We start from the raw sequence: 12,922 nt of genomic DNA, 5'->3' as shown, positions 1-12,922 counted from the left end.
AGGGAGCTGAGGGTAGCACTTCATCTTGAAGAGGAGGTGAAAGAAAATGATGTATGTGAAAAATGTTCCTTGAACTCTTACGGGCTTTACAAAATGATTCTAGGGTAGCTTATGATGATCCTAGTCACTGAGGAGGACGTGAGGCACAGAAGTTAGGTGACTTTCCCACCATCACACTAATGCAAGTGGTGGAATACAGATTCAAAATGATGTCTTCCAAATACCCCATGGTTTTCCACTTGACTTTTTCTATACCCCAAAATAAAGAGGTTGGCCTGATGTCATCTTTTTTCAATACTTTGTGATGAAGCAGAATGCCCCTCCTCACCTTTGGGGCAGGAGCGGCTCCCACAAGGGAGGCTGACATGAGAATGAATGAGGCTGACATATAATAAAAAATATATATAACATATAATATAAAAATGTTATAAAAATAAAAAATAAAAATATATAATATAATAAAAAGAAAGGACATTTCTACAAAATGAAATGACTCTTTTAAACTCAGAACCCAGTATTTTGTCATTTATATATTATTGCGAAGCATAAAAAAGATTTTTATGAGGCTCTTTTCAAAAGGATTACTCAGCTTCTAGTCCAGATTCATAAATTGCAGGTGAGTGTGAGGCTCTTTGATTGAGGCATGACAATTATGCAGCAGGTCATGGCAAGCCAACTCCACTGGGAGGTAGCATGCACACACTCACTGTAACACTCTATCGGGGTGCCTTGATAACACTTGGTCATTTCTCCTGAACTTACCTTATTAAGATGGCTCGCGGAAAGAAATGCTTGGTTCTAGGATTTCTTGCTTTTCTATGCGCTGAATTTGGCATTGAAGGCTAAGAAGCGAAAGAACACACCTGTCATTTGCTGGGCCAGTTTGATCTGAACGGGTATGTAGATGCCAAAAATCACTCACTTGTTATTGGAGGACTGTTTCCTATTCACTACAGGACCATCCCAGCAAATGAGTCTGTTTTGGAGCCAGTATTTGCAAAATGCGAAGGGTAAGCTGCTCTTCTTGTCTTCTTTTTACATCAGGCCCAAGTGGTGGGGATGTATGGGGTGTGGGAGTCAGAGTCTGGAACTGGGGCCATGACACTGACTCTGACACTATTTATTTGATGTAGGAAAGGTACTTCCTGTTTCTGAGCCTCGGTTTCTCCAAGGCGGACACTCTAGGATTGCTTAGAAGCGAGAAAAGCTTGGTCTCAGGTGGGTCCTTTCCCACTTTTGTACCTCAGAAAGAAAAAAGACAGGTTTTGTACAATAGAGCACAGTGCCCTTCAGACGGTGGTCTCTGGACCAGCAGCATCAGCAGCACCTAAAAGCTTGTTAAAAATGTGGAATCTCAGGCTGCTTCCCACATCTGCTGAACCAGAATCAGCATTTTGATAAGACCTCCCTGTAATTCATGTGTACATTAAAGTTTGAGAAGCACCAATGTAGAATTATGCAGTGTTGCAGCTTTATTGTGAATTGTTAATTACACTAAGCTCTCCTCAAGTGAAAATACAAGGTGTGGGGATGCCCATTTATTTCTGAGCTAATATTCATGGTAAGATTCCTTCCCCTGGAAGGTTTCTGCCCTTCTCATGCCAAAATTGTCACGTGAAGACAAGGGATCCATGACTGATAATCTGAATTTACTAACAACGCATTTTAAGAAAGGTAAACAAGGCTTAGATTTGTGTGTGCGAGCATGGTCCTGGGCACTTTAGCTATGAAAAGAATGCCAGAAATTAAAACAAAGGAAAACAACTATCCACTACTTTACTACCATAACAAAGCAGCTCTTTTCCCTTTATTTTCTCAGCCCTGTATATAAGTGCAACCATAATTTTTGCATAGCTGTGAACACAGTATGGACACAATTTTATATTGGGCATTTTACATTATATAGTAAGCATTTCTATGATGCTTCATGGTAATTATGATTATAAATGCATGCTGTGAGGGGCACCTGGGTGGCTCAGTCATTGGGTGTCTGCCTTCGGCTCAGGTCATGATCCTAGGGTCCTGGGATCGAGCCCCACATCGGGCTCCCTGCTCCGCGGGAAGCCTGCTTCCCCTCTCCCACTCTCCCTGCTTGTGTTCCCTCTCTCACTGTCTCTCTCTCTGTCAAATAAATAAATAAAATCTTTAAAAAAAATGCATGCTGTGAATTTTAGCAGCTTCTTTTTTTTTAAAAAAAAGATTTATTTATTTATTTGAGAGAGTGAGAGAGAGAGAGAGCATATAGAAGGAGAGGGAGAAGCCGACTTCCCACCAAGCAGAGAGCCCTACCTGGGGCTCCATCCCAGGACCCCAAGATCATGACCTGAGCTAAAGGCAGATGCTTAACTTACTGAGCTACCCAGGTGCTCCTTAGCAACTTATTATACAATTAAATCTTTACTGATCACAACTCTTTTCCTTTGGTCTTATTTCATGCCACATATTTGAAATATCATTAGAGGGATGGATAAACAGTAATGTTGTTGGCAAAATGAAAGGATTCCAATCAATCTCACTGACCTCTTTCCTGGACCTCCTAATTATTTTCCATTCTTACAGGGAAGCAAAAGAAAGAGAGATGAGAAGGGCTTTTGCTCACAGCTACACTGTTTTAGGGTCAGTTCATTATTTATCACAGAAGTTTACACATTCAGTCTCTAAAATATAGAATGAACACTAGAGTTTATCATAGTACACTTACATTTTGTAAATACACTTAATTTGTTCCTCACCTTCCATCAGAATTTCTGAAGGTTATCTTCCTAGCAAGGCTAACGGGAAAAAAGCCAATGGATAAGTTTTTAATAAAAATCCACCCCTTTCACTAAAAGAAATGATTTCCACTGTGGTTGAAATCTTGGCATTCTTTTCATAGCTAAAATGTGTGTGTGTGGGGGGGGCGTGCGCATGCATGCATGTGCATGAGAAGTAAGTATTTAAAAAATTATTCACTGTGTCAGGGATATTTTGATTTTCCTACCTAGTCCACCTGTTCTTATTTAATTTGCAGAGTAGTCTGATAGTTGATTTACATGTTCTGTCCAGCGATTTCAATTGTAATCAGTGGGAGAGATAAGGTGTGTATTTATTCCATCTTAACTTTTAATATGAACCTCGAGGAGTCTTTGAAAGGATTTCTTCAGCATCTTCTGACTTTCAGTGTTGCTGCTGATTCATGATGTTGTGTATGAAGCTTGTTTCATGGAGTCTAGGGCATCTAAAAAGCCAGTTCCTTGTTCTCAATGTGGCTCAGGAATGCAAGGTATCATGGTGGGTGTTCCACTTGTCTCTGAACCTTGTTTGCCTGAAACCCAAATTGTTCATGTTTATGCTATTCCAGGCTAAAACTTGCCCCAGCACCTTAATCCACCTTGAATATATCTATACATTTTGGATATTAATATTCCATTTTAAAAATTGATATATGGTCTTCAAAATTATAATTCATTTTCACCCATCCTGTCAGCAAGTTTCCTCCCATCTCCATCCCCAGTGTTCTCCAAGACCCTCAGTACTCCTCCCTGTGATGCAACTTTTCCTCCCGTTTGGAGCATCCCATTGGGACTGGCCTAGCTTAGGATGTGCTCAGGGGCCAAACTGGTTCTAATCTGGTAGTACTTTCATTTTGGCACCATTAACCTAGCTGGACCTGATCTAGAAATTCAAGTTGGGTTTGGAGAAGTCTTGTTCTCCAACATTAACAAGATACTAGTTTTGCTTGGCCATTAGCTAAATTGTACAGAAGAGGAAGATTTTCTATTATTCTGAAAATGTTGTTCAGAGAAGAGAAAGGCAGTGAAATGGAAAGAGAAAGAGTATTTTAATTATTGTTTTGGTTGATCTAAATGAAGTTAGGATTTAGAGAAATTTTCTGGGGGAAAAAAAGGTATACATTGTATAACAATACTGTGAATATCATAATGGAAATCAGAGAATGAAAGAAAAATTGTCCTGAATCCCACCCTTCTAGTAATTATCCTGTGCTCATGAAAAAAACTTCCCTGTTGGGGGCGCCTGGGTGGTGCAGTACATTGAGCATTGGACTCTTGATTTCTGCTCAGGTCATGATCTCAGAGTCATGAGATTGAGTCCTACCTGAGGGCTCTGTGCTCAGCGCAGAATATTTAAGATTCTCACTGCCTCTCCCTCTGTCCCTCCCCCTGCTAAAATAAAGAAATAAATCTTTAAAAAATAAAAATAAATAAAAATTTTCCTATTGATACTTATCCAAATGTTCATATAATTTATATGTAATTTTCATTATAGTATAGAAATAACATTGCATGTGGCTTGTTTTGCTTATTATATGCATGCTGCTGTATAATCTCTCTAATTATAGTTTTTTAATGATGGAAAATGTTCCCATCAAGTCAATATACCATAATTCATTATCACTGAGCATGTAAGTTCTTGCCAGTTTTTCAATATTATAGATAATTCTGTAACAAACAGTTTGGGGGTATACAGAGCTTTTTCCTTTGGGAAGAACAGTTTGTTCAGATAAATTCTCAGGGGTAGGATTATTGATTCAAAGCAGGTGAACGTTTTTCTTGCTCTTGAAATATATTGCTATATTACCTTAAAAAAGATATTGCTGTATTTATTTCAAAACCATATATGCCTATTTATATTGCCCCCCGAGTAAATTTGGAAACGAGCTATCTTAGGATGATGAAGCCCTTCATGTTCTGGCACCTTCTGGTTCTCCAGTCTCCATTTCCCTGTGCCACACCCACTCCAACTTCATCCTCCCCAAGTACTGATCTGTCCGTTCCTAGAATGTTTCATGTTCTCTTTTTGAGAATGTGCCTTCACACATACTGTTCCCTTTGTCTGCAGCTTTCATCCCTGTTTTTATGTCATCCTTCAAGCCTCAGCTTGGCTGTTCTGTCCTCCAGAGTGTGGTCCATCCTTTCTATTTCATGGCCCCTACTTTCATCCCTATCACTCTTGTTATGATTTGGTGCACTGCTTGGCTCTTTTTCTGTTTCTTCACCTGTATCCTACAGTGCCTATCTTGTTTTGTGTTGTACTTATAATGTCTAGCACTAGTAGAACTCGGTAACTATTTATTAAATAAAAAACAAAGCTAAACTAAACTAAAAAAAAAAACAAACCAAAGAAACACGGAGGAGAAATCTAATCTGCTGGCAGGGTTATTTGCTATTAGACGTTTAATAAAAAACATTTATTGAGTAGAAGATAGAGAGTTAGATACTATAGCTACAGAAAATATTAAGACAAAAATTCTTGAGATCCTTGCTTTTATTTTATTTTTTTTAATTAAAAAAAATTTTTTTAAAGTAGGCTCCACACCCAATGTGGAGCACAATGTGGGGCTTGAACTCACGACCCTAAGATCAAGACCTGAGCTGAGCTCAAGAGTCAGATGCTTAACTGACTGAGCCACCCTTGCTTTTACATAGATTAAAGCTTAGTTAAAACTGGGAAGAACGAGAGTTGGGAATAGAATAGTTATTTTTCAATGGAGAATAAATTGAAAAAAAAAATGTGGCGATGGATTATAAGAGAAATATTTTTCCCTTTAATGGCTGGGGGATGGAAAGGGGGAGGCATCTTAATCATGGTTATATGTGAAAATGGTAGGAAGGAGACATTTCTCAATTAAAAGATCTCTCAACATGGGTTGCTGGAGGGGAGGTAGGTGGGGGGATGGGGTAACTGGGTGATGGACATTAAGAAGGGCACTTGATGGAATGAGCATTAGGTGTTATATGCAACTGATGGATCGCTAAATTCTACCCCTGAAACTAATAGTATACTATATGTTAACTAAATTGAATTTAAACTAAAAATTTAAAAAATTCAGGGCAGCTGGGTGGCTCAGTCGGTTAAGCGTCTGCCTTCTGCTCGGGTCATGATCCCGGGGTCCTGGGATCGAGTCCCGCATAGGGCTCCCTGCTCCGCGGGAAGCCTGCTTCTCCCTCTCCCACTCCCCCTGCTTGTGTTCCTTCTCTCACTGTGTCTCTCTCTGTCAAAGAAATAAATAAAATCTTTAAAAAAAATTAAAAAAATTCTCTCAATATTAACAATTAAATAATGGCAGGAAAAATGATTAAATTGGAGTCATGTTTACATAGTATATAGAAATTTTGTATTTTGTTTTGATATACTTTGATTGTATTTTCATATATTTACATAATTTTTATTATAATTAATGTCCAGAAGAACACGAGAGAAACCTATGGGAAAGTAAGGAGGGAGAGTCATATAGCATCAAGGACTTCCAGTGAATGGAAAAAATGTATTCAGGGGTTCTTTAGTACCCTGTGTGGTAGAGAGGGTAGAGAATATAAAGATATTTTTGTGAAAAGACATAATCAGCAGTTTGGGGAGATTATATCATATGAAAGATATTTAGAGCAAGAAAATGTACAAAAAGGTGCTTCCCTGCCCAAACCAATCAACAATGAATATGATGCATAGGTGAACACTTGAAGTTTGCAGTATCGTTTATGAAAAACGATACCAGTGAGGTGCCTGCTGATATTCTCTCAAAATACTCTCGGCACCACCCCCAGCCAACAGTTGCTCTCCCCCACCCCAAAGATCCTGACTAAAGCCGTACAAATCTGTTTCTTTTTCAGGTTCAACTTTTGGGGATTCTGCTGGATGAAAACCATGATCCACATAATCAAGGAGATTAACAAGAGGAAGGACATTTTGCCCAATATCACTTTAGGCTATCAGATTTTTGACACCTGTTCCACCACCTCCAAATCTGTGGAACCGGCTGTGGTATTTCTTACAGGGCAGGAAGAAAACAAGCCCAGTTTTAGAAACAGCACTGGAGCATTTCTGGCAGGAATTGTTGGAGCAGGTGGGTCGTCCTCATCAGTTGCTGTATCAAGAATTCTAGGGTTATATTATTTACCACAGGTAATACTCGGGTATCTCAGAATAGTGTGCTGGGTGCTAGCTTGTAAAGAAACACAAGCTATGTTTGGGTTAAATGCAGTAGATAGTAAGGTGCTCAGGTGAGGCTGAGATAAGGATGCAGAGACAAACAGGGACGATGGTGAAGCTGCTGCCCCTAATTCCTCTGTTCAGTCTAGGCTCAGCAAGTGTCACTTGATGCCTATCTGCAGGTGATTTCAGCCTCTTTTTTAAAAAAGAAAAAATAATTTTATTTATTCAAGAGAGAGAGCACGGGTGAGCTGGGGAGGGGAGGGGCAGAGGGAAAGAATCTCAAGCAGACTCCCCGCTGAGCCCTGCAAGGGGCTCCATCTCAGGACCCTGTGTTCATGACCTGAGCTGAAATCAAGAGTCGGAGGTTTAATCAGCTGAGCTACCCAGGCCCTCATTTCAGGCTCTCCTATATCCCTTAGGATCCTGTTTTAATTTTTGCCTTGAGGTTGTGAGTTACTGATTTGTAAGTTAGCACCTCACTAGGCACGACACTCTATAGCACTGGGTGAGGCACAGAGGAGGTGATGGAAAAATACTGGGTGGTTGGTTCGCTGGCTGGTTGCTTGGTTGGTTGGTGCTAGGTGGTAAAAGGAACTCATTTTTTTCTTGCCTATATTAAAACTTATTATTCATGACTTTTTGTTCCATACACTAACCTACTGAAATGAGCCTGCGATTTTCACAAGATAGCTAGAATTTTGGGATGCTAATATTATGGAATTTTTGTTTTTTACTTAAAATATATATATTTTTAATTCCAGTTAGTAAACATACAGTGTTATATTAGGTCCAGGTATATAATATAGTAGTTTAACAGTTCTGTACATCACCCTGTGCTCATCACAAGTGCACTGCTTAATCCCCATCATCTATTTCACACATCCTCCCACCCACCTCCCCCCCCGGTGACCATCAGATTATTTTAAATTCAGAGACTTGTGACATGTTTCAACTTAAGAACAGATGATATTAGGAAGAATGGATTATTAAGAAAATATAAATAAAACTCTATTTCTAAGGATGGGTCATTAAAGTATAGTGAGGATTTATTAATGTGAATGATGATTCAGCCTATTTGTGTTACTAAAGTAATGGGAGAATTTGAATTAATTGTAAGAAGTAGACTTTACATCATATTTCTATTATAAAGCTGCAAATACAAATGTGGGAGGAATAGGAAAATACTGAGAAACTGAACCAAGAGGAGGGGTTGGGTGACACGGCTGATATCTTAGGCGTGGGTTTCATGCAGCTCATTTGAAAGGTTGCCGTGAGCTCTATCTTCCACCAAAAACCAACTGTGGTCCAGACACTGGCTAGAAAACTCTAGGTTGATTTTCTCATTTAAATCCTTGCAAAGAAGGAAAAGAAATCTATGTGATGCTTTCACATTGGTTGTTTCACTTAATATACTGATTATATTAAATTATTATATATTATAACATATATATTAATATAATGTGTATATTATTCATTATAATATACTGAGTATATAGTAGGTGTGTTTAATGTACTTAAGATGTAGATGTCATTACCCTGATTTTACTCATGGGGAAACAGGTTCAGAGGGTTTAAGTAACTTGTCTACAATCTTACACTAATTATGGAGCCAGAATTAAAAACCAGGCATCTCTGCTTCCTAAATGAGATTCTTTCCTACATATGACCTCCATGATGCTGCTGCTAGCAAGTTTCAAAAGCAGAATGTAAACTTTAGCCAGTAGAGTAAGAATAGGACAAGTGGTGGGGAGCCTGGGTGGCTCAGTCGTTAGCCGTCTGCCTTCGGCTCAGGTCATGATCCCAGGGTCCTGGGATAGGGCCCGCATCGGGCTCCCTGCTCAGTGGGGAGCTTGCTTCTCCCTCTCCCACTCCCCCTGCTTGTGTTCCCTCTCTTGCTCTCTCTCTCTGTCAAATAAATAAATAAATAAATAAAATAAATAAATAAATCTTAAAGAAAAAAAGAATAGAACAAGTGGTAGAGAAAAGAGAAAAGAGGAATATTCTGTCTCTTATAAAGGAATTGACAGTCATGGGGCTATGGAATTATAATATAGGAGGCCCCATTGATGGTAACATATTAATAACAAGGAATGGGTAAGGGAAGAATGTAGCATATGTTCCTCATTGTAGAGTCAGGGAGGCTAGAGGTAAGGCACAACAGGAGTGCATGTACGACTCAAGAATTCATGGTGCTGATGGAAATACACACAAGAATCACTGGCAAAATGCAAAAAAAAAAAAAACCTTTTCATTTTTCTACACAAGCACCTATAAAATGAGGGCTTCTAGAACTTTGTTGGAGAATGTGGCTAGACCTGCGGGTGCAGTGGAGCTTCCTACCACCTTCCTCCAGGGAGTCTCATGACCTAAACACTCAGCAGTCCTGGTGGAGAGAAACAGGGAAAGAGAAGAGAAAGAGGGAAAGGAGTGGTGGTGGAAAGACACACAAACACACACAGAGGAGGGGCCGAGGGAATGAGGGAGGGAGGAAGAACAAGAGGGAACTGGCTTGCCAAATAGACTGTGAGTCTGCTAGCTCCATCATCCCTGTGGATGAGAAGCTAGAGCTGAGAAAGCGCCTGGATGGCTTGACTTCCACACCTGGTCTCATGTGAACATAGATGAAAGGCAGATGACCTCCTTTTCCATGCTGTGACCCCAGCTGTGAAAAGTGCTGCATTGAATGTCATCATCTTAATAATTAGCTCCTCAGACTCCCCTGGAGTGGGGTGGGAAAAGGGCACATAGGGAGGTCAAAGTGTTCCCTCCAACAGTCCCCACCCATGGGCTAGGGAGCAGACTGCAAGTCCTTTTATGGAAGGATGTGGGAATGAAGGGAGAACAACTGTTAAGTCCCCTCCCTCTCCAATAAAAGCATTCAGAGATTGTGTAATATGCGATTTGGCTATTACTTCCTAATAACTGCATGAATATTTTCAATTGTAGATGGGTTATGCCTCTACGTTCTCGATTCTTAGTGACAAACAGCAGTTTCCATCTTATGTTCGCACAGTAGTCAGTGATAAGATCCAGTAGGATGCCATGGTACAACTTATCCAACACTTTGGCTGGATCTGGAGAGGCATCATAGCAGCTGATGATGATTATGGAAAATATGGAGTAAAAACTCTTAGGGAAACAATGGAGAGTGCCAATCTCTGTATTGCATTCTCTGAAATCATTCCCAAAGTCTATTCCAATGAGAAAATGCACAAAGCTGTTGATGCCGTGAAGAACTTCACTGCCAGAGTCGTTGTGCTTTATGCATCTGATACTGACCTCAGTCCTTTTTGTTGGAAATGGTTCACCACAACATAACAGACAGAACGTGGATAGCAAGTGAAGCCTGGATCACAGCAGCACTCATCGCAAAGCCTGAATATTTCCCATATTTTGGTGGAAGCATTGGATTTACAATACCAAGGGCTGATATACCAAGATTAAAAGAATTTCTTTATGATGTACATCCTGGCAAAGATCCAAACAATGTCCTGACCATTGAATTCTGGCAAACTGCTTCTAACTATACTTGGCCAAATAGCAGTGTTCCATACAACATTGACCACAGAGTGAATGTAACAGGTAAGGATGACAGATACCATGCCATGTGTGATAAATTCTGTACTGGAGAGAAGAAGTTGGAAGATCTTAAAAATATGTATCTGGATGTGTCTCAGCTAAGAATCACAAACAATGTCAAACAAGCTGTGTATTCTATGGCTTGGATGGTCTAAGTAGATGCAAAGAAGGACGTGTGCCATACATTCCAGGAAACACGTGGGCATATATCCCTGACTTTGAGCCTTGGCAGGTAAGTTGTTGGTTTGTTTTACTTCATGATATAGTTTGACATTACAAGAATTCATACTAATAAAACCTTTGACTTGCTTTTTTGTGTTTAATAGATATGATTTTATCACACGCCTACCTAAAAGAATAGCTTGCTTGTGTGACCTAAATGAACATTTTTAAGTTCCCATTTGTTAACAGAGTTCTTAGGTTTGTTGTGAATGATAGAAAATTCCCCCAAAACAGTACCTTATGCAAAATAGTTTTTTTTTCCCCTTCACATAAGTGAAGTTCAGAGATTAGCATTCTAGGACTGAAAGATGGCTTAGGGATCCTGATTCCTCCTACCTTGTTTCACTGTTCTCAATATGTGGGTTCATCTCATAATCTCAAATGGCTCCTTGGACTTCAACCACCATGTCCATACTGTAACCAGCAGGAAGGAAAAAGGGCAAAGATGTGTACCTCCCTCCATTTCTGGATATTTCCTGGAAATTACATACAATTTTCCTTACATCCTATTAGCCAGAATTTAGTTACATGGTCATACCTAGCGGTGAGGGAAACTTTAGCCTCTGTGCAGTGCGGGAGGGCCAGAAGGAGAAGACTAATGGGGTCATCTTAAAGATATGGCTCTCTGATCTCCTGTCTCAATTCTGATGTCCCAGCAACTCATGTTGGGGCACAGTAGCCCAAATGATCTCAGCAAGGGGCACACCTCACACCTAACCAGAGTGCTCCTTTGCTTACATCCTTCAGTACCTCCCTTCTAATCCGTAGAGGATAAAGCATGCTGTCTGTGGTCTGGCACTGTTAGCGTCTTTGATTCAATCATTCCTTCCATGACTCTCAGTGCTTTATTCTCTAGCAACACCAAATTGCTTGTCCCTCCCAATAGAGTCTGCGGTAGTCAGAACCACCCCAGCTTTATTTTTATTTTCAAATGGACCCCACCGTGCATTTAGTTTTGTATCTAGTTAGTCTCCTCCCGTCTGTGGTAGTTCTCCATTCTTCCCCTGTTTTTCACAACTGATATTTTTTATACTTACTGGCCAGTTATTTTTAAATGTTTTGGGTTTTTCTATTTTTTTCTCATGATTACATTGAGATTATGCATTTTTGGCAAGAATACCATAGAAGTGATGTATTCTTTTTATGTTTCATATCAGGAGGTACATGATGTCATTGTGAATGATTACTGTGGACGTTAACTTTTATCACCCAGTGATGTCACCATGCTTTTTCGCTGAAAAGTATCTATGTTTCCCTTTGTAATTAACAATTATCTTGTGAGGGCAATATTTTGAGGATCTGAAAATAACATTTCTCATCATGGCTTTGCCACAAATTTTGGCATCCATTGATGATGATTCTTGCCTGAAACAGCTATTATTATGTTGTTTAAAAAATGGTGATTTTCTATTTTCCTCATTCCTTCTACATTTATTAACTAGAATTTTTCTCTCCCCCTCTGATTTAATTATATCAATATGGACTCAAGGATATTTATTTCTATTCGAGTAGAATAATCCACAACTATCATTATTTATTCTGTTGCTCAAAATTTCCCAGATTTGACTGTTGGGAGCCTCTTTGAGCTGGTTTTCATTTCCTTTTGACACATCTTTATCACTTGTGAGCACTTCCTTATTTTCTGGAATCCCAAGATGTTCTGGGCTCATCTCATACTTCCTTTACTTCACATCAGTGGTCAGCCATTTCTCCAAAGGAATCCTATTTCCATTTACTGGAAAATGGAATTTGTAAACCAAGATCTGAGTGCAAGGTGTGTTCCTTGGTACTGGAAAAGTTGTGGTAAATTCAGAATGAGAAATTGTTACATTTTATTTTATTTTTTTTAATCACATATATTATTTGTTTCAGGGGTACAGGTCTGTGATTCATCAGTCTTATGCAATTCACAGCACTCACCATAGCACATACCCTCCCCAGTGTCCATCACCCAGCCTCCCCATCCTTCCCACCCCCCTCTTAAAGGTCATAGGACAGTTCCTTCATTTTAAAAGAAATCCTTTGGGTACTTATTTTTAAATAATAAAAAGGATCCTATATGGTAAATAACAACTCCCTAATTCATTATTTGAATATTTCAATATTATAATTTAAATTTGCTCAAAGAGCAACAAATATGTATTAGAATTACAGAGAAGAGACTTTAGTGAGGTTCAAGGGACCACATAGT

At 39.4% G+C, this 12,922-nt stretch overlaps 1 pseudogene; it reads left to right on the top strand.

Annotated features, from left to right (window-relative positions):
- The first annotated feature begins 771 nt into the window (after positions 1 to 771).
- LOC118554647 (vomeronasal type-2 receptor 1-like) overlaps positions 772 to 12,922 on the top strand; it is a 28,029-nt pseudogene continuing 15,878 nt past the window's right edge.

The sequence above is a fragment of the Halichoerus grypus genome, chromosome 1, assembly GCF_964656455.1.
Source record: "Halichoerus grypus chromosome 1, mHalGry1.hap1.1, whole genome shotgun sequence".
In the NCBI taxonomy this organism is placed as follows: domain Eukaryota; kingdom Metazoa; phylum Chordata; class Mammalia; order Carnivora; family Phocidae; genus Halichoerus; species Halichoerus grypus.
Note: the sequence above shows the minus strand (reverse complement) of the source record. Positions and strands in the feature narration are given on the sequence as shown.